The following is a 20,306-nucleotide window of genomic DNA, read 5'->3' as shown; positions in this document are numbered from 1 at the left end:
AAATTGTGAGCCGCGCTTGAAAAGGTGATTTGTAGTGGAACAATTGATATAAAAAGAGAAGACATTTTGTGAGATGCTGAAAAGAAAAGGATTTGTTTTATTGGGATTAACATTTTCGTAATACAACAAACAGGCTGGAAGCTTTACCATGGAATAAACATGTCACCAGCCCAAAAAAAAAGGAAAGAAAAAGAGCCCCTCCCCCCACATCCTCCCAAAAAGACGAACCCTCCCCCCCATTAACTTGGATCCAGTAGAACCCCCTTCACAGGGAGACGCTTTGCAAACTTTGGGTGACCGGAGTTCGGGAAAGAGCAAGAATTTCAACTGCGTGTTTGGCTGCATGTCATCCGCTGTCCCCCGGGCCGTGGGCGCCCTTTTCCATCCACGTTCCCTCCCCGAGCATTAGTGGACCTCCCATCCCCAGATCTGCTGTACCCCGTACCAGTTAGTCTGGAAAGAGTTCATGTCATTGTTCATCATCGCTGTTAATTTGTCCTTCAAGAATATGTTTTTAACCTTGTGTAGCCAGTCCTCCTTTGCGGGCGTCTCCCTGCTCTTCCATTTCTGGGCCAAGGCCACCCTCCCAGCCCTCAGCATTGTTTCCCACATTCTCGGGTATCTGTATACCTCTGTGTCCTCTGGGGGAAGGCCCAGCAGCACTGTCAGGGGATTATGGGGAAGCAGTTCCTCCGTGACTTCAGCGATCCAACCCCTTACCCTCTCCCAGTATGTTTGCGCTTTCGGACAGTGCCACCACATGTGGCCCCTCGTGCCTTTCTGGTCACATCCCCTCGGGCAGGCGGGAGATGTTCCCGTGAACATTTTTGACAGTTTGACTGGGTCTCTATGCCACCCCTGTAGGATTTTAAAGTTGTGCTCCATGTCCGCTGTGAACAGGTTCCCGTGGAATGCTATTTTAAATATCCTCGACCAGGAGTCCTCCGAAATTTCTTCCCCGGCCAGGTCGTTCCAATAAGTGCGGAACCCCCCCTTCTCCCCAGGCCAACCGTGTTAAGGATTTTGTACATTGCAGAAACCGCCCCCTTCCTGGAGGTTGCAGTATCGAGTAGTTTCTCAAAGGGGGTCATCTGTCTCTTTAGACTCTGGCCCCATGATTGATCGCACAGGATACCCTTCAGGCGGAGGTACTCGAATATGGAGATTGACTCCGGGCCGAGGGCGACCCTCAAGTCTTCGTATGGTAGGAATTCTCCCTATTTAAACAGTTGTCCAGCCCATTCCATCCCTGAATCTGACCAGGACTGTGCATTACGGAACCCCCTGTTTCCCAGTCTAAGTGGGTGACCCCAAAGGGATGACATCGGGGACGGCCATGATGTCAGATGTGCCGTTTGGGGGCCCTCCCTCCAGATTGCCCAGAGAACTCCCAGTGTTGGGTGGGATTTGAGCCTGTTCGGGATGAATTTGGGTGGGGCCCATAGGAGGTTGCGTACCTTGAGTGGGTGCGCATCCATGTCCTCCAGGTACGACCAGTATGTGCCCATCCCTTCCCTCATGTGTTCCAGGAGGACGCGCAATTGGGCGGCGCGGAAGTAAAGGTGGAAGTCAGGCAGCCCGAAACCCCCCTCCTCTCTAGGTAAGGTAAGAATGGCCTTCGCGGTTCTCGGGGTCCTGCCCTGCCATACAAACTTGCGCACCGCGTTCTGAAGGACCCAGAATGTTTGGTCGGGGACGCTGGTAGGGAGAGCGGTGAAGAGGTATAGTAAGCGCGGGAGTATATTCATTTTCACTGCCGTCATGCGGCCGTACCAGGACAGGATCATGGAGCCCCATCTCCTTAAATCGGCGGTGACCTTTGACATAACGGGGTCATAGTTGGCGGGGGCGAGATTGGACGGGTCCCTGGTCAGAAAGATCCCCAGGTATCGGATTGAGGTCTTCCCCACCGCTATTCCCCCCAGGCTGTCCCGGGAGTCTAGGCCTGGGTCCCGAGTTCTCATGGGGAGGAGGACTGATTTTAGATGTGTTGATCTTTAGGCCTGAGAAGCGCCCAAATGCGGACAACAGGGACGGGAGGGGGGGGAGTGAGGATTTTGGGTCCACCAGATAGGCCAGGATGTCGTCTGCAAACAGGGAGAGCTTGAATTCTACATCGCCTCTCCTGATCCCCCTGATGTCTGGGTGTGATCTGATTGCTATTGCCAGGGGTTCCATAGTTAGGACATAGATCAACGGGGAGAGTGGGCATCCCTGTCTTGTTCCTCGTGATAGGGGGAGTGGGTCCGACAATCTACCATTCACTTGGACTCTGGCCTTTGGGGCCCTGTATAATGCGGCCACCCAGTCCCTGATGTGTGTCCCGAAGCCCATCTTCTGAAGGGTGAGTTCCATGAACCTCCACTCGACCCTGTCGAATGCCTTTTCTGAGTCCAGGGAAAGGACGCTCGCGTCTAGGTCCGACACCTGAGCGTAGTGAAACAAGTCTATGGTCTTGCGAATATTATCTGAGCCCTGTCTCCCCCTAACAAACCGCACCTGGTCACCGTGGACCAGCTTCGGTAGAACCCCCTCCACCCGGCTCCCGATGACCTTGGCCAGGATCTTAACATCAATATTCAGCAGGGAGATCGGGCGGTAGGAGGAGCACTCCGAGGGGTCTCTACCGTCCTTGGGGAGCACTACAATGATTGCCTCCATCATGGAGTCCGGGAGAGGGCCCCCCTCCAGAACCGCATTGAACACCCTGACCAGGTGGGGGGCGAGGGCCGACCGAAACCTTTTGTAAAAGTAGACTGAGTAGCCATCTTCGCCCGGGGAAGTGCCCACCTTCATGCCACTGATCGCATGTACCACCTCCTCCTCGGTCACCGGACCCTCCAACCCCTCCGCCATCTCCCTAGACAAAGACGGGACCTGTATGGAGTTTAGGAATTCCTCGATCTCCCCCCCGTCCCCCCTGCATTCGGACGAGTATAGCCTTTCGTAGTATCGGCGGAAGGCCTCTCCAATGTGAGAAGTCTCATGTCCCAGCTCCCCCACCTCGTTCTTCACTGCCTTCACCATTCTACTCCTCTGTACCTCCCTCAGCCTCCAAGCTAGGATCCTGTCCGCCCTGTCCCCTTTTTCGTAATACTTTTGTTTAACCAGGTGGAGGTTTCTCTCTGTTTTGTGGAGGAGGAGGTCTTTTAGTTGGAGCCTGTAGTCGTCCAGGGCGGCCACCCGGTCCCGGTTTAGGGGCTCCGTAGGGGGGCCTCCCGGTTGGAGTTGGGCGATTTTTCCCCTCAGATGCCGCTCCTGGGCTTCCCTTTCTCTTTTCCTCCGGGCTCCCAATTGGATCAGGACTCCCCGCAGGGTTGCCTTAAAAGCGTCCCACAGGGTGTGTGTTCGCACCTCACCGTTGTCATTAAGTTCAAAGAATTCTGTAATGGCGTCAAGGACCTCCTCGGCTAGGACCTCGTCCTTCAGGAGGGAATCGTTACACTTCCATCTTCCCCTGTGTTCATTAAGGCCCCCTCTTGCTATGGTGACTCGGACCAGGTCGTGGTCAGACCAGGGGACTGGGTCAACCCTATGGCCAGTGACAAATGGGTACAGGGTCTCGTCCACCAGGACATAATCTGTCCGGGAAAATGATGTGTGCACGGATGAGTAGTAAGTGAATAAGGGGGTGTCCGTTCTAGGGGTCGGGACCGTGTCCACCAGGCCCAGCTCCGAGTTGACCCTCTGGAAGCCCTGTGCCATGATCTCATCGGGTGCCCTGGGGGCTTGGAGACCAGCTCGTTTCCTGTCCCGGGTTGGGTCCAGGACCATGTTAAAGTCCCCCCCCACCACCACCGTCCCATGGACAAAGCCTTTGAGTTTGTCCCTCACCTCCTCCCAGAACTGGATTTGGCCTTCATTTGGGCCGTAGACAACGGCTAGGGTAAGTGGGGCGCCCTGCAGGGATCCCCGCACCATCAGATAGCGACCCTCTGGGTCCTTCAGCACGGCCTCTTTCTCGAGCCCCACGTTCCTCGCTACCAAGATGGCCACCCCTCTCTTTTTATTTTTGTGGGATGCACTGAAGACCTCCCCAATACCTCCTCCCCGGATTTTGGGTTCCTTCCCCCGTGGCCAGTGGGTTTCCTGCAAGAAGAGGATGTCGAGGTTGGCCCTTCTGAACTCTCTACAGACCAGGGATCTCTTTGTGGGTGTGTTTAAGCCCCGTACATTGAGGGAGCCCACTCCCAGGGCAGGTAGACTATCAGCCATAGTCCCAGATTCCCTCCCTCTCGGTCATTACCCTCGTATCTCTTTTCTTCGCGTGCTCCCTTGGTTCTACTTTGTGGTCCCCTTTGTTCCCTTCCCCTCCCCCCCCGGTGAGCCTAAAACACCCCAACTGCCCCCCGTGTCCCAACCATGTCTGAACAACCCCAACTCCCGAATACACCCCCACCCCCCTCCCCGGCGTCCAGCCAATTAGTTCTGCCATTGCTGGCTTTTGGCCGAACCACCAGCCTGCCCACCTCGGCCAGGCATTTCACACATAAAGCTCATCCCCTCGAGCCCCCAATATTCCCCCCCGGCCGTAACCCGACCATGTGTCCCCTGTACTTGCTGTTCATGGGGACGGTAGTAGTGGTAGACTCTCCGAATCTGCGCATGTCCGTCCCGGATTCGGTGGGTCACCCCCGTTCTCAGTCCTCGGAGTCATTTCGTTCTCCCGCTTTTGCTGGAGATGGGGTGTTCATTTTCCGAAATTTCCTTGCGCCGGTGCGCCTTCTCCTCTCTCCGGACGGGCCGGGGCTGTTCGTTCTGAGGTTCTCTGGTCCCACTGGACCCCTCCGGGGATGCAGATCCACTGTGTACTCTTGAATAGCACTCCGGATGTCTTCTTCCGAGATCAGGGTTGAGCGTTGGCCCATGTATTCAAAGTTCAGGGAGAAGGGGTAGCCCCATCTATAACGCACGCCCTTTTCTTTTCTTTTTCTGAGGGGTCGGCACAGTCTGCGCTTGGCCAGCGTGTAGGAGGAAAGACCCTGGTATATTGAGACCTGAGCATTGTTGTAGGTGATTTCTCTGGTCTTTCGGGCCTCCTCCAGCACCTTTGTCTTCTCCGAGTAATAGTGGAACTGGACCAAGATTGACCGGGGGGCCCCTGCTCTGCCCCCTGCCCTATGCACTCTGTCGAATGTGGGCTCGGTTGTCATCTCCTCTGCGAATAGGAGGGTGATGATGTCCTTCACTATTCGAATGACGTCCCTCTCCGTTTCCCCCTCCGCTTCAGGCACTCCGAAAATTCTGAGGTTGTTCCGCCTCTCTCTGTTTTCAAAGTCGTCCATCTGTCGGGCCCTTTCCTCGTCTCTCTTCTCCAGGGCCTCCAGCCTCATACATAGTTGTATGTCCTGGGCTGCTGTTGATGATTGGTTGGCCTCCACTTGTAATAGTCTATCTTCGACCTTGTCCACCCTCTGGTCCATTTTTTCAAACTTCTGGGCTATATCGGAACGCATGTCCCTGATTTCCTGCAAAATCGAGGCAAAGCCTCTATCCATTGCTGCCGACGAGGGGGCCGCATCTTCCTGTTGGGCCATAGTTTCCCTGGGGTTCGTGCTCATGTTGCCTCTGTGGGTCTCCTGGAAACGGTATCCCTGTAGGGCTTCTCGCCAGTTCATCTGTTAGTTACCTGCACCTAGCAGTATCGACCCCCGCCTGCTCCGGGTCAGTACTCGATCTCCCTCCGCGACACAGATGAGTCTTGGCTGTTTCCTGGGGGTTAGTCTTTTCTTGGGGGGGGGGCGGGCACACGCCCCACCTGTTCCTGGGTGGGGGCCTCACACCCCGCTCGATGTCTGCCGCAGTGATCCGGGGTTTCTTCTGGCCGCCCCATAGAAGGGTGTCGCGTGTGGCCTGGGCCGGCGGGAGCGGAGGGCACCATGGCCCCGGCGCTCCGCCCGAGGGCTCTCGTGGTGTGGGGGGGGGCGGGCACCCAAGTTCTTCTGTCCATAGGGGGGGGCAGGGCGCCCAAGACTGGACCCCCCTGGGTGGAGTCGATGTGTTCCGGGGGTCCTCCCCGCGATTATCCGGGAGTGCAGGGAGATATCCCCACCCGCGCCAGCGGGGGGGCGGGCCCGGGTCTCCCCGCGTCGCTGCCGCTCGCTCTCCTCGCCCCCCTCCTCCGGGACCCCGAGGGCTGCGGCATCCCGCCCAGGGGACTCCTGGTGAGGGCGGAGGCGTCCAAGCGCCGGTCCGCTCCGCTCGAGCGGATCCAGCCGCGAGCGCTCCGGGACGGTCTCCCAGGCCGGGGCGCTGTTCCGCCGCTTCTCTGGTCCGGGCGGTGGGGGGGAGGGAGGGGGGCCGTCTCCCGAGCCGCCGCCGGGCTCGCTGAACCTCCGGCTTCTCGTCACGGCGAGGGGGCCTCTGGTGCGGAGCCCGTTCGGACGCGTTCACGTGTTCAGGCCGCGTCTTCTTCCGCTGGGGCCTTTCTCGGGAACCCCAGGGTCGTCAGGCTCCGCTCTTTCTCCCGCGGGGCGCCCCAAGGGTTCACTCGTCCCGTTCGCCGTGTTGGGCCCGCTGGGGGGGTCTCGGGGGGGGGGCTCAATTCCCTCTAGACGCCTGGCTTCGGGGAGAGCAGCACGTTCAGGCAGCCATTGCCTGCGTGCCCCCTGGTGGCCTCCAGACAGACAATTAATAGAATCTGTAAATTATGGAAATGATAGAAGAATATGGGTCTTATCTGCATAAAGGTGGACTTGAAACCCAACCCCAGAGATTAAGGAATCTAAAGGAGAAGTATAGAAAGTGAACAGAAGAGGCCCAACAACAGAACCCAGGGGAACACCATGAGGAGATGAGAAGGAGCAAGAAAAGTAACCTTTCCAAGAGAAAGTGAAAGATTTATTAGAAAGATAAGAGTTAAGCCAAGTAAGAACTGTCCAGAAAAGCCCAAAGAAGAGAGAGTCGCGATGAAAGTGGAGTGATCAACTTTATCAAAAGCAGCACTCAAGTCTAAAAGAATCAGGTTACAAGACAGCTTAAGATGGCGAGCGTGCAAAATGGATTTGGAGCAAAAGTTGGAAATGAACAAGTTTTTAAAGAACTTTGGACAAATAAGGTGAAAGAGAAATAGGACGAAAATTGGCCGTATTGAAAGAATCGAGGGAGTAAAGGAATAACAGTAGCAGTTTTGAACATAGAAGGAAAAATCCTAGATGACAAAGACAGATTAAAGAAAATCGCTCAAATGGAAGCTAATGGCAGAAAAAAAAGACTTTAATGAAAGAAGCAGCTAGGAGATCAAAGGCAGCAGCAGTAGAATGTGTGTGAGAAATCAAAGAAATTACATTACCCACAGAAACTAGGGAAAAGGGAAGAAAAGCAAGCAGAGGGAGCTGAGAATCCACTATTACACAGTCTGGAAGTGGGTGAATAAATGGAACGTTATTACTTAGAGAGTCGAAATGTCTAGATTTTTTAAAGAAAGAATTTAGCAAAATCACCAGCAGTGAGATTCATAGTGGAAGATGGATTAGGGGGAGGTGGGGCAAGGATTTTGGTAAAGGTAGAGTAAGGAAGTCTAGGAGAATTAACCTGAGCTTGAATGAGGCATTGGAAATAGGTGGCCTTAGCCTGTTGTACAGTGGAAGAAATAAATGTTATAAGAGAAGAGTAGATTTGATAGTTGGAAGTAGAACGACATTTCAGCCAGGGCCGTTCGGCTGTGCGAAGTTGAATTCTGAGAATTTTTAAGGTAGAGGAAAACCAAGGGGGAGGGGGTCTTCCGCCAGGAAATTGATAAAGAGGAGCCAAGCCATCAAGAGCAGAGGTAATAGTAAAATAACCGTCAATGTTAGATGAAGACTGCAGCTCAACATCAGAAGTAGCTCATTCACTACAATGTGTTATCATTTACATCCTGCATGTGAATGTTATCATACAAAATGAAAACACACACTTAGTAGAAACATTATGACAGAGCTAGTACACACACACATGCACACAAGTAACGATAACAAGCATAGGCAAACCTTCTGAGATTGCAGCCCTGGAAATACTGCTTTAGTTAGAATGCAATGACCTAATGGGTGTACTTGACTAGAATGTATTCTGAGTCTGGTTATTTTAATCTTTGGCCATATTAACAGTGGCAGCCATGGTAAAACAAACAAGTTCTAATAACAAAAAGAAATAACAAAATCATCAATGTAGTATAATGGTAGGCCCAAAAACTTGTTAAGCCAAAAAATCAATCCAATGAGCAATAAAAGTGCACGAGTAGCAAGAAAAACAAAAGTTGATTACAGGATGTTTCGACACGGGATAATAGAGATATCATTCAAATTGGCGGTTTATATAGGAGTGTGTGACATCATGGCTTTGAAAATGTTGTAAAGATACATGTACATTCTTATTCACTGATTGGTTAATTATTGTGATCCCCTACACATACATTGCCTAGCCCCATTGGCCTAACCTACTCCTCGTGACCAGATCAGTAAACTCCTTCTAATAATCTGGCTATCCAATCTTCTTCATTCTTATTGGCTACTGTACATTCATACAATTTGCAAAATGCAGATCTTCTCCCCATTGGCTATCCCACCATCGAGTGTTCCATGGTGAGTTTCACCCCTCTTCATTGACCAATCATTTTGTGAGGTGCAGACAGTGTGGCAACAAAAAGAAATACCTCATCACTTTCTCATGAGATCTGAATGTAGGCCCCCTTTGAACGTTCTCGGCCTTGTGACTGTATAAATGACGATTAATATTGCGACTTCTCTTCAGAAACATGTTTTACCTTCTGGGGCATATCCTTCCTTTCCCATCATGGAAACACACCCCCCACTAAGAAATACGTCTAACAACATTGCTCTGGGGTTAAGTACAATTCTTGAGTATGCATATATAAATGTGTGGGTGTGTGGGGGTTGTGGTTCTTGTGAGTGTATTTGTTTTAGGCAGGAAGCAAATATATTTATTTTACCCTCCTCCCTTCCATGGCCCCTGACTATATTCCCTGCCGTGATCAAGCGTCTCCTAGCTTCTGTTATTATGAATCCCAGGGGACAGTGTGTTTCATGTCTGATCATCTCAGCATGCTACCTCGTCGTTGTAACCAAAATCTGGCCTTCACCTTGGAAGCCTTGACTAGTGTGTAAGAACAATATTTCTTATAATTTCTCTCGCTTAAGGCTTGGGAACCTGCTTTGCGCTAAGCTTCTGCCCAATAGCAGCACGGCTTTTCACACCTCCTTCAAGGGCTCTGACCGTCTCTCCTGCAGCTTCCAGTGAAAATCTATGTGCTTCTCTGTCGTCTAGTTTTCTAACTACCACATAAGACTCCTTTTCGAAATACGAGTCATTCTAAAATGGCATGAACTTTAGCTAATAAACACAAGCTTGCCAGCAACAATTTTTATATGTTCTATACGTTTTTCTATACTATTTTCTATTTTACTTCTGCAGATAGTTTTTCCATCTACTGGAAGTGCAAAATGCACCTGCCTCTACTTATATGTTTATTCTATCTCTATTGCTGCATGGTAATCACCTCCTCCATCACTCTACATGCCTTGCACTCTCAATATGTTCATTGATTCAGGTTTCTACTTTCTTCATTGACTGCTCTCTGAAATTCATCTATCCCTTGTCAGCTTCATATAAGACTCACATGTCATGCACACTAACAAGGTGGCTGGCCCACTGCATGGCTAGTCTCTCATGCTATAGGGATTTTCTTAACCTGTACTTTCTCTCATGCTTGGGATGCTGGATTTGCATCCATACAGTACCAATCAGGAAACGGAACAAAACAAAAATAAATGTAATGCCCACAGAAGTGTAAATAGCAGTGTACCAAACAGCATTAAAAACAAAGATCTCGAAACCGCCATTTGACTTCTCTCACCCCATTTTAAAAGGTTCCAACAAAATGGCTGCCTTTATTACAGAGCTTTCAGAATAACACACTTATTCTGCATATGGAGCATCTGATTTGAAGCCAACGTCCCTTTAATATGTATTTTGAAATCTCAGGCAGAAACCTGAAGCTCTATCTATGAGACATAAAACTAAAATAAGGAAGGATGCTTTAGGCAATGCCCATGGTTATGATTAAACCTTCAACTCATCACGTTTTGGGTTTTGTTTGCATACAAGATGGAGGTGTGAACTGAGAATCAGAGAAGAACCTCACTGGTTATGTTAAGGTATAGCATGGTTATGTTTATACAGCATGGTTGATGGTATTTATGCAAATGAGGGAGAACAAGTTACAAATCATTGTGAAGTAGAAACACATTCCCCTGGATAATGCCAGGTTGTTTTGTTTATCATGGCTTGTGTTTTTTTCTAATGCAGAAAGGCATAAATGATGCTAAAATATTAGCACAAATGTATATGCTAGGGAATGATACTTTAAGACATTTTAATGCAATATTGTGCAGACTAGTTGAGGTTGACCCGTATGAGATTGAATCGTGCAAGGGGTAAGAAGGAACGCCCTTTACTACAGTATCTGCATATAACTGCAAGGCTTTGTTTTATTCCATGACCAGTCAGAACGTTCACAGCACCATTTGTTCAGATTATCGTTCTGGGCTGACCCTCCACTGTCCTCACCCACTGACGTGATGAGACAGAATATCTCTTATCACAGCTTTAACATATTGATTGCATGAAATAGGTTGTCTCCATTTTACAAAATCCTTGGAAACTATATATTTCCAATATATGTAAATCAAGTCCTTTTATTAGCACTTGCTAGCTGGTTTGTACTTTAGTATAGTTTCAATCTTATCGGTGTTCCTTTGGTTTCGATGGATTTTGTATTCCTTTTATTTACTTTATTGACTGTGCTCATGGCAAATAATTGTCTACTCTGGTAATTTGCATAACCTAGAGTAATGTCAAATCTGCAAACTCCTACCTTTCTAATCAAGCTGTTAATTGTGTTTGTATTAAAAAACCACTTCAGAAGCAAATTATATAGAATTGAAGTTGCAGTCAGATACTGGGATGTCTTCCACTTAGGGGTTGTAATGGACAATGGGAGCCAAGCTCGAATAGCTCTCATTATCTATGATGTCACTCGGAACACCAAGGTGTAATGGACTCTGCAGTTGCAATCTACCCAGCTATAATGATATGTTGTGTATTGCCCTGTGATTCCCTTTTCCTTTTCCCCCACCTCTGCTAGATTATGACTGGCAGAATAGTGATGTTATTCCCCATTCATAGAGTCCGAGGACTCCATTTAGGGTGTTGAATGATTTGCCTCAGGCTTAATTCTGGCAATGGTAAATCATCCATTCTTTTCATGCTAATGTGGAGGAGACGCCTCCAGCAAACTGCTGGTTTTCTCCTCCACTTAACCACAAAAGTCGGAATTTGCCAGTGTGTTAAAAGTGGCATTAATTCTGTTACCACCACATTTTTTGTGCTACTTTTTGTTGCCAAACTATGAATAACATAATCGTCTCTTTGTTGTCTCAGTGGGAGAATGCATAATTCGGAAAGCCAAATAGTTGATAATGACTAATGGAAGTAATGCACAAGAGTAAAATATTTATCATTGATAGAATTCCAAATCTACAACGTGGTCTATTTCTTATTTCTTTGGGGTGCTTACTGTTGCCAATCAACTTTCCCCAGATTGGAATAGGCCACAATATTATTGGGTGTTACTGTTTGAAACAATCCCAATAGCTAATTTACTGCTACCTAAAGTTGAGAACAATGTCATTTAAGGGATTCCACAAGGCAAGAGAAATGTGTTAAAGGTGCTTTGAGCAGGTGTGACTTATCTTAAAACGTAATACCGGGGACAAAGCCTCTGAGGAGGAGGACCTACCTCAATAAGCGGTAAATGTAAACAGAACCCTGCATGTCAGAGGTTCTTCCTGCTACCTGCTTTGGTTCCTTAGGGATATGTTCATTTACAGGATAGTACATACCCCGCCCCCTGCCCCTGCCTGAAGAGAGTAACAGGAACAACGAGATGGCTCCCGCCAGTGCTATTTGTTGAAGGCAATATTTCCTTACAGGGAGCTGAGGGGCCTGCCGGTGGCAAAAAAAGCTGTAGAGCATGCAGGGGAGACATACCAGAAGGTGTCTATGCCACTAGCTCACCTGGGAAGTGGTGCGAATCTAGGAACGCAGGGGCAGTGCAGGCCACAAAGCATTGTGACCACATGCAGGTGTTCCCCAGGGGTCCTGGAGGCACCAAGGTTCTAGACGGGGATGCAGATGCCTTAACTGGAGGTCCTTATGGCTGACGTTTCTTTGGATCAAAACATAGAATGAGTAAATAAGTTGGATCTCAAGTCATTAGCCACAACTTCAGAGGTTAAAGGAAGATGTGAAGAACCTCTAAGAAAAGGAGGAGAAATTGTCCCTGGCTGCTGAAACAAGTAGGAGTCGCATTGGTCTATTGACCGGAAAGTTAAATCATCCTCTGACAGGGAAGGGGGAAGGAGGACCACCCAGATGCACAGTAAAGATCATTTTTAAATTGGTTCAATTGGCCAGCCAGCCAGTGTTTGAGAACATTGCTGGATGTATTTTCAAAAATGTTTTACCTCAATGAATAACAAGTCGCACGAGGATGCGGAATCCGCTGGCGTTTTTCTGTTAAAGTGGAGTGAAGGGTTAACTGGATCCGTTTGCATATGCAGTCATACAAAGATTGAGTGTTGGGTAGGGTGGAGTTTTTGGCCATCCTGAATGGTGTTGGCAACAGCAGTTCGCATTGAAGATGATAGAAGTAGAGTTGGTTAAGAGGCCGGAATTTGCTTTTGTGATTTCTAGGTACCCTTGCACCGTTCTCCCCAACCAATGTCCCCTTTGATGAGGCATGCTCGGGGGGACAGTTCTGTTTTTGCATTATTTGGATACATAATATAATAAAATATTGGAGGTGCAGGTTTGTGTGAGGGAACTCCAAAAGTGTTTCAAATAAGAGGTATTTATTTACTGTTGTATTGTTAAGCTTTTTAGATCGCTGTTCAATTAAAAAGATATTAAATAAATGATTTTAAAACAGCATGTGCCACATCAACTTAAAATAAAAGGTATTCAAGTATAGATGTACATACAGAATGATCACCACCTTTGCCCATGTCAACCTAACAGTAAGCGGCTTCAAGAAAGGAGATTGAAAGAATCAAATTGAGTTGAGGCTCCTGCTTACAAGTATGGAGTAGATCGACCTGTACAAGATTTTAAAGGCATTGATGAAAGGAAATACATGCTTGCAGGCATGTTTTTACACTTTTTAGTGTAAAAGGTTCCCAACACCGAAGCTTGAGGTCCACACAGTGTATGTTGGACACCAGTTATTTCAACCTTATTTTTTAGACAGAGGTGGCGTGCAGTTTGAAAGCTTTCAACACCATAGTGTAAGCTTTAAATTCAGTTTGGCCGGCAAAGTGTGATGGATTCTCTCTGCTAGGGGGAATTTCCCTGATTGTTTTGAATTTTGTAGGTGCTCTAGTAAATGGATTCTACCATGAAAATCATATCTGCCAAACAGACTTTCAGACGTCCCTCTGTGTTTTATAAACTGGTATATTGGCTTTAAAGACACCTATATATACCTGTTGTTCTCAAGATGTGACACCTTCTCATGAGAACAAGAAATCTCCCAAGGGGATAGCTGGGAACCAGTGCTTCAAAGGCAATCTGCCATATACAAAACAGGCTTTTGAGACTAATCTTCTGATGCAGTCTGCCTATATAATGAAAGGAGAGTCTGCCCTTATTGGATTTATCTGTGGACTCTTGAAGGAGGAGGAATCGCTGGAACCTGGTTGGGAGTACAGTACATTCCTATGTCCACTGCCAGAGAGCTAAGGACCAGGAGCTCGAAGAAGATGATACTTTTTTACTTAACCACACCAGAGGATCAATTGGGGTGAAGGCTGGGTGGACAGACCACAACACAAGAGTAACAGGGGATACCAGGGATATCTATGTACTGTGACCTGGCCTGGAATGAACATATAGAAAATAACATAGAAGGTCAGAGTACTGTTGTATTCAGATGACAGGTGCTAGTGTACTGTCCACGTCTAAAGGGTCAAGCTGATTTATTGGTGCACAAAACTACTGTTAAGCACCAACGTCCACCAATGAACAAAACACCTGAGATGAAACAATTGAATTCAACCCAGTGGACGCTCAAATATAATTAAATATTTTTATTGACATTATTAAACAAATCATTAAAAAAACTAATTTTTCAACAATAAAAACATACAGCAATATTAGTATCAGAGGTTATGTTCATGTGGATCAACCCTATCAATTCATCATTGGGCTGACCTGATACATCATTCCCATCTAAAAACCACAACCAACCAAACTACAACCACACCACTTTCATACACATCCATTCAAAAATTCATTCAATAATGACAAACATATCATCAATAAAAATCAAACATTCTAAAACACCTATTATACAATTTTTTTTATACAATTTTTTGATCCATTATTAATATGAACCATAAAGTTTAGCATCACTGAGCCTATTCCTCATTAGTGTAATCTCTTCTTGCTCAGGCTAATATGGCTTTGAACTATTCACAAATAACAGTCCACTCCCCAACCCAACATGTTTCTTTCTTTATAGTATTCAGTAAACAGAAATTCTTCAGGGGCACTGTGGTCCAGCGAAGTAGGGTAGAAAGTAGATGGAAAAAATAAGAGACATGTAGAATACACCAGCGAAGCTCACCTGCATAAGAACACAACATCAATCAGGCCAAATGCTTAATTTACAAGATTGATCATTACTACCACCGTGTTATCAATAAACGGGGCGTAGAAAAGGTGATTAATACCTTCCTTCTTCCTTAAACCAAAGGAACTGTCAGGGGACCGTAATCCACAAACCAAAATAGAAGACACCATGTGAATTGGTACCTCTACAATATATCCACCATCACCAACACCTTGTGAATCTCCCAGATATCCAGAATCAACCAGGAAAAACTTTATCAAAAGGAAAAAATTCCTATGACCAAAACAGTTATGTAAGACCACCAGAGAGTAAAGGGAAGTGAAAATGAAAGTGATTACTAACAGAACACTCACGTTCAGTCTCCTGTGACTCTCATAGGTGAAGAAACACTCTTCGGCGAGCAAACGCATGGATGAGGGTCATCACTGGGAACAAGCACCCGCTCAAACAACCAAGCAGTGTGCAATCCCTAATTTTGTAGGGGAAGCCTCCTCACAAATTCTGTATGGAACAAATGGCAACTTGTCTTAAACACAAAGGTAAAGACATAATTGATAGTCAGACCAAATATAGTTCTGAACAATCATATATCTGAAGTACTGGAGTAACCACATAAGGAGAGGCCAAATATAAGTCACATTTGTCCCCATGTGGTAACATCCCATAACGGGGGTGGACAGACCCTCTGCAGCATGAACTCTGTAACCAAGCCTGCTCACCTGGGATGACAGATCCTTGCAGATGCTCTCTGCCGACCACCCTGAACTGGAAGGGCAGAACACAGGACGCCTCTTACCCCTGGAGATCCTGGACTGGTTCTCCTAGCCAGTGGTTGAAGTGGGCGGGAGTGGTGCCCCTCTATTTTTGTAAATTAAGTTTGACTGTTCCTATACTTTGATTTAAAAAAGAAACCATTCTTTTTGTATACATCAACCCCTGCTTATAGCAACCCAGAAGTCAAGAAAGAGCCCTCAGCCCTGCATACCTCCTCAAACCACTTGTGGGCTACACTGAACCGGACATCACCTGCCTGTACCAAGCTTCCCTGCACCACGTGCCATTTGCTGCTTATGAACCAAAATTTGTGTTGCACTCAGTTGCCCAGCTCACCAACCCGTCGCTGAAGCACCGCCGGAAAGTGCCTTGAAGCTCGCATTGATGTTGACAAGTCCCAAGAACAAGACAAGTGTTCCTATCACCCCAGTCCTGCCTTTGAGGGCTGCAGTGACTTGTAGGATCCCACTCTGTATTTGTTTAGCAGACCTCTTCATGAACTGACTTTTTGCTGCAGAAAGTATTGCCAGTTTGCACCTGTCGTACAGATTGCCCCTTTGCTACAAAGTCTGCATTCTATGTGTTCTCTCCTACTGGGGGAGCACTTAGTTTTTATATCAGTTGTGTCTAGTTTTAGTTTACTTAAAGATTGATATTTGTACAGAACCTTGCTTTGACTCCCTTTTATTTTGCATCATTGTGCATTTTCTGTTTGGGTTGGTACTGTGCCAGCTCACACCACTTTTGAAAGTATAGCCTGCCAAGAGGCGAAGGAGGTATACCATTCATGTTATCCATTGTTTCACATTTATGTATCCGATCACTGCTGGTTTTGTAATCGTATGTTGAGTAAGTGCTATAGTCACCCCTCGTCCCTGTATTGTTGTAGAGCAGTAGCCATTTCTTCACACACATGTAGCTAGTGGAGCTCTGAAAAAACGTGAGATGTGATACCATCAAGTGAACATTTTGGAACTGTGATGAATCCTTTAATGTCGTCCCTTCTCACCTAGGCAGACCCCCTTCCCATGAGGCCAGAGAGATGAGGCCGCTACCCCATAGTCTCCCTGGTGGTGGTACCCAGCGGGTGGATCTCGTGGGGAGGGATCCCTCTATGGGACTAGGGACAACTATTTGGGGAGAACACGGTATTCCACACCCCAAAACACTGGAACAAGGAAGAACCTAGTAGATCTCAGGGAGATTACTGAGATAAGTACTGGGACGAAGAGGAGAACACTTGTGACAAGAACAATGAGCCTTCTAGTGGTTCGAGAATGCTCATTGGAGAACCACAGTGGAAATAGGAAGACTCCGGAAGAAGGAGTTTCGCCCTCCCGGGAGGAACCGCAAGATTCAATGTCGGCAGTATGGAAGAGAAACAAAGAATCTTCTTGGGACGCTGGCTGGGAGTCGGAAGCGTCCCCAGTCGGTCTATGGTGGAAGAACCGAGCGGAGCACACCAGAAGCAGGCTGATCATGTGCCGTGGAGAGGACACTGCAGCACCCACAAAGGGGAGAACACAGAACGGGAAGCAAGAATCGCCAAAGGGGTGTCCCGTTCGGTCCGCAATCGGCAGTGTGTGACAGACATGGTATCAACAGTTAGACACAGATGCAAGAGATCCAGTTGGAAAACCTTTATTCAAAACTTCAGGATGGGAGTAACGCCTAACTTGTCCTCACTCTAAAAAGGGGACTTTCCTCAACTGATGTATCTAAGGCAGTCTGTATCTAAAAGTCCAAAGCAAAATGCTATCTGTGTCACAACCTATATTTGCCCTTACTTCTAATACTGACAATGTGCTGGAATATTTAAACTATGTTCCAAAATCATATAACACTGTCTTTCAGAAGCTTCTCCCGCAACTCCCTTCCCCAAGCTCCAGAAACTCGGAGTAAAATACTGCATGGTTTCAGGATTCACTTCAAGTATGTCACGGTACCTTTTCCCCAAGTTCAGAACACTTAGGGAGTAAAGTTCCATAAGCTTTTAGGATTTGGTTCCAAGTAAGTTTCACACTATTTTATCAGCTCACAGTTCTTGTCAGGTTAGGTTTTCAATCTGCCTCGGGGCCTTCTCTAATAGTTCCTTTCAGGATCTTCTTACCCGGCTCCCTTCCACTAAGTTTGCGACACTCAGCGATTTAAAGCTCCACCAGTCTCTCAGTTTATACTTCCAAAAACAAAACCTATCAAAGTAACTTATTAATTCACAGTTCTTTTTATACTTTATCTTAAACCACAGTACCTTTTTGGCTCCTAGCTCTTGGTTACACCTGGCACCGGTTTAGTTATGCTCTGCTTCACAATCTCACAATCTTCCCATTTGGTTTCCTCAGACGCCTAAATAACAAATGTCCAGCTAGTTTCTTAGGCTTCTCTTGCCTGAACTCAGAAAGCAGCACTTTGTCTTTTCCCTTAATGTCCACGGTACCATTTAGACTCAGGGTTTCTTTTTCCCAAGTCTCAGGCATAGCTGTTGTAGTTATTCACAGACACTTCTGGGGTTCCATGCCTCTACCTTCGTGTTCCACTTTCAGGCTCCCCCTGGTCTGAGCGCACTTGTCGGACCGTACAGTCCACCCATTACAGGTTGCGCAACTCATGGCTTGGGGCTTCTAGCTCTGCCCCTTACTTGTCAGTTCACTTAGTTTACTAGGCTTGGCTGGGCTTCACTTGCTCTGGCCCTTTAAAAGTGTTCCTTTCTCATGTACAGCCGCACTGTGTTTCTCGATTTCCAGCACCACCTTTCTCGCATTTCGTACCTCACACAGCTCCCCTCGGGATGTCAATTTCCTTATTTCAATTCACCAAGACTTTTGGCAACGTAATCTTCTTTACGCAACCACTCGGTAACTTTGTATCACACAAGGTTCTATTTGTTTGTCTTGCCTCATACAGTACTTTCACTCTGAACGCTTTGACAAAAAGGGGGTTTTCCTTAATTCAGCTTGTACTTGCTATATAGTGTCTATGTGTGCGTATCACATTGCGAGTATCCCTGGCAGTGATTTCACTCGCGCTTTTAGGTTATCTGCTTTCCGAACACTGCAGCTTAAGTCAGGGTCTCACCATCTGCCCCTCACACTCCTGACCACGGCCAGAGAATGAGCACACCTGGCTTAGATAAGGGAAGGTCGGCCATGTACACGGCCTTCCCTTTTTAACCACACAGGCTCCCTGGAGACAGGGCTCCCTCGCCTCTCGCCCCAGAGCCTCTGCTCTGCCACAGGGTAGCGTGCCGGCTCGTCAGTCTCCTCCAGCTGGTTTTCTCTCTTCCTTCTTGCTTTTCGCCTCCAAAACGCCTTTACTTTGCAAGTCAGGGATCCCCTGCTGGACTCCAGCACGCAGCCTCCCTGTCTCCCACTGCTGCCCTCTGTACTGCTTACTGTCCCACCTTTTATACACCTGCAGCAGATAACAGGCTGCAGGTGTGTGGTCAGTGTAGAGCCTGCCTGACCTTCAATTACCCATTTCTCTGGAAATACCTGTCCTTTAGCTCTGAGTGAGTTGGATCAAGGGGCTGTGTACCTTTTCTTATTCTTTTTTCTGGTCTGCAGGGGGAGTGTAGGTCTTTGCATATGACTAGATTCAAAATAGCCCACAAATGCTGGGGGCGTAAAGGGGAGATTAGTATTAGCAGAGGAATGTTGTTTCCATTTTAATTCCCCTCTTATAGGTTTTCCCATAAAAGGTGGGGTCTTTCTTCGTCCGTCCTCTCCAGTAGCTCCCCTTCTTCTGGGCTAGTGTTTTATGAGAACCCCCGTTAATCAGGGTTTTGAGTATTCCCCTATAACGGGGCTCCGGGGACCCCTTTGGGCTGGATGAGTGGCAATAGCCCACAAAGAGGGAGGGTAGGTTTTCCCTACAGTTTTGGGAGTACCGCGTCTCGGCCTACAGGTGTCCTCTTCCCTGTCCCTAAAGACCCTCCACTCAGGTGATCCTCACTCACTTGTCCGTCCCTAGGGTTGGGATCCAAAAGCAATGGCCCTCCCCTGGCCTCCTGAATGGAAGATCCCCAGGGACTGGTTGTGAGTATGCCCTCAGCTTTCTCACAGCAGACAAACCAGAGAGCTGGAGAAACAGAAACTAGGTGGACAGTCTTCATCATTGCAGAGCTGCGGCAGCCAGCGAGGAACCCCCGAGAGACAGCGAGAACGTGGGAGACGCAATGGAGAAGAAGGATCGCTTTGTGAGGGCAGAGTAGACCCTGTGATAGCATGGTTGTTGGGAGGAAGCCAGAAGGGCACAGGAAGCCCAAGAACCAGGGTCTGGGACCCGTTCAGAAATACAGAGACTGCCTTAAGTAAATCGAGCTAAGACAATAACTGGCAGGATAGTGAACCAGGTGTAACAGTAGCAACCTGTGAGGAATAGAGAAGGGTCTGAGACCCACCAGCATGGGAGAACATTGGGACGAGGAAGAAGGATCGAGCAATACAGAACAGCCAAGCTCAAGAGCACAAGCTGTGCTCTAGTTGTTTTGAGCGCTTACCTACAGTGGGGAAATTTAAGCAGCTGAAGCAGCTGACCAAGGAGAGCTGCTGGGGGGATAAGAGTGCATCTCTTGTAGGCGACAGAGGGACTACAGGGCGTTCCTTGGAGCCAATCGGCTTATCCAGAAGGAGAAGGAAAGCAGACTGTGAAGAAGAACACGCTGCAGTGACGCCAGAAGCCGAGATAAGACTTCTGGGTATTTGCAGGTGTTGGGACTTCATTCCCACCTTACCAAAGCTCGGGAAGATGCCAGCTGGTGCCGCAAAGAGCAGCAAAGCCGGGAAACAGAAGCAACTAGCAGGACCTTGAATGCTTGCTGCCGGTTTACCGCAGGAGAGACAAA

General features: G+C 47.8%; 1 protein-coding gene across 8 annotated transcripts in view; it reads left to right on the top strand.

Moving 5' to 3' along the window:
• Nucleotides 1-20,306, top strand: part of TPK1 (thiamin pyrophosphokinase 1) — a 2,318,051-nt gene that overhangs the window by 300,614 nt on the left and 1,997,131 nt on the right. The gene's annotated exons all lie outside the window — the stretch shown is intronic.

The sequence above is a fragment of the Ambystoma mexicanum genome, chromosome 2q, assembly GCF_040938575.1.
Source record: "Ambystoma mexicanum isolate Mex_15411 chromosome 2q, UKY_AmexF1_1, whole genome shotgun sequence".
Taxonomy (NCBI): domain Eukaryota; kingdom Metazoa; phylum Chordata; class Amphibia; order Caudata; family Ambystomatidae; genus Ambystoma; species Ambystoma mexicanum.
Note: the sequence above shows the minus strand (reverse complement) of the source record. Positions and strands in the feature narration are given on the sequence as shown.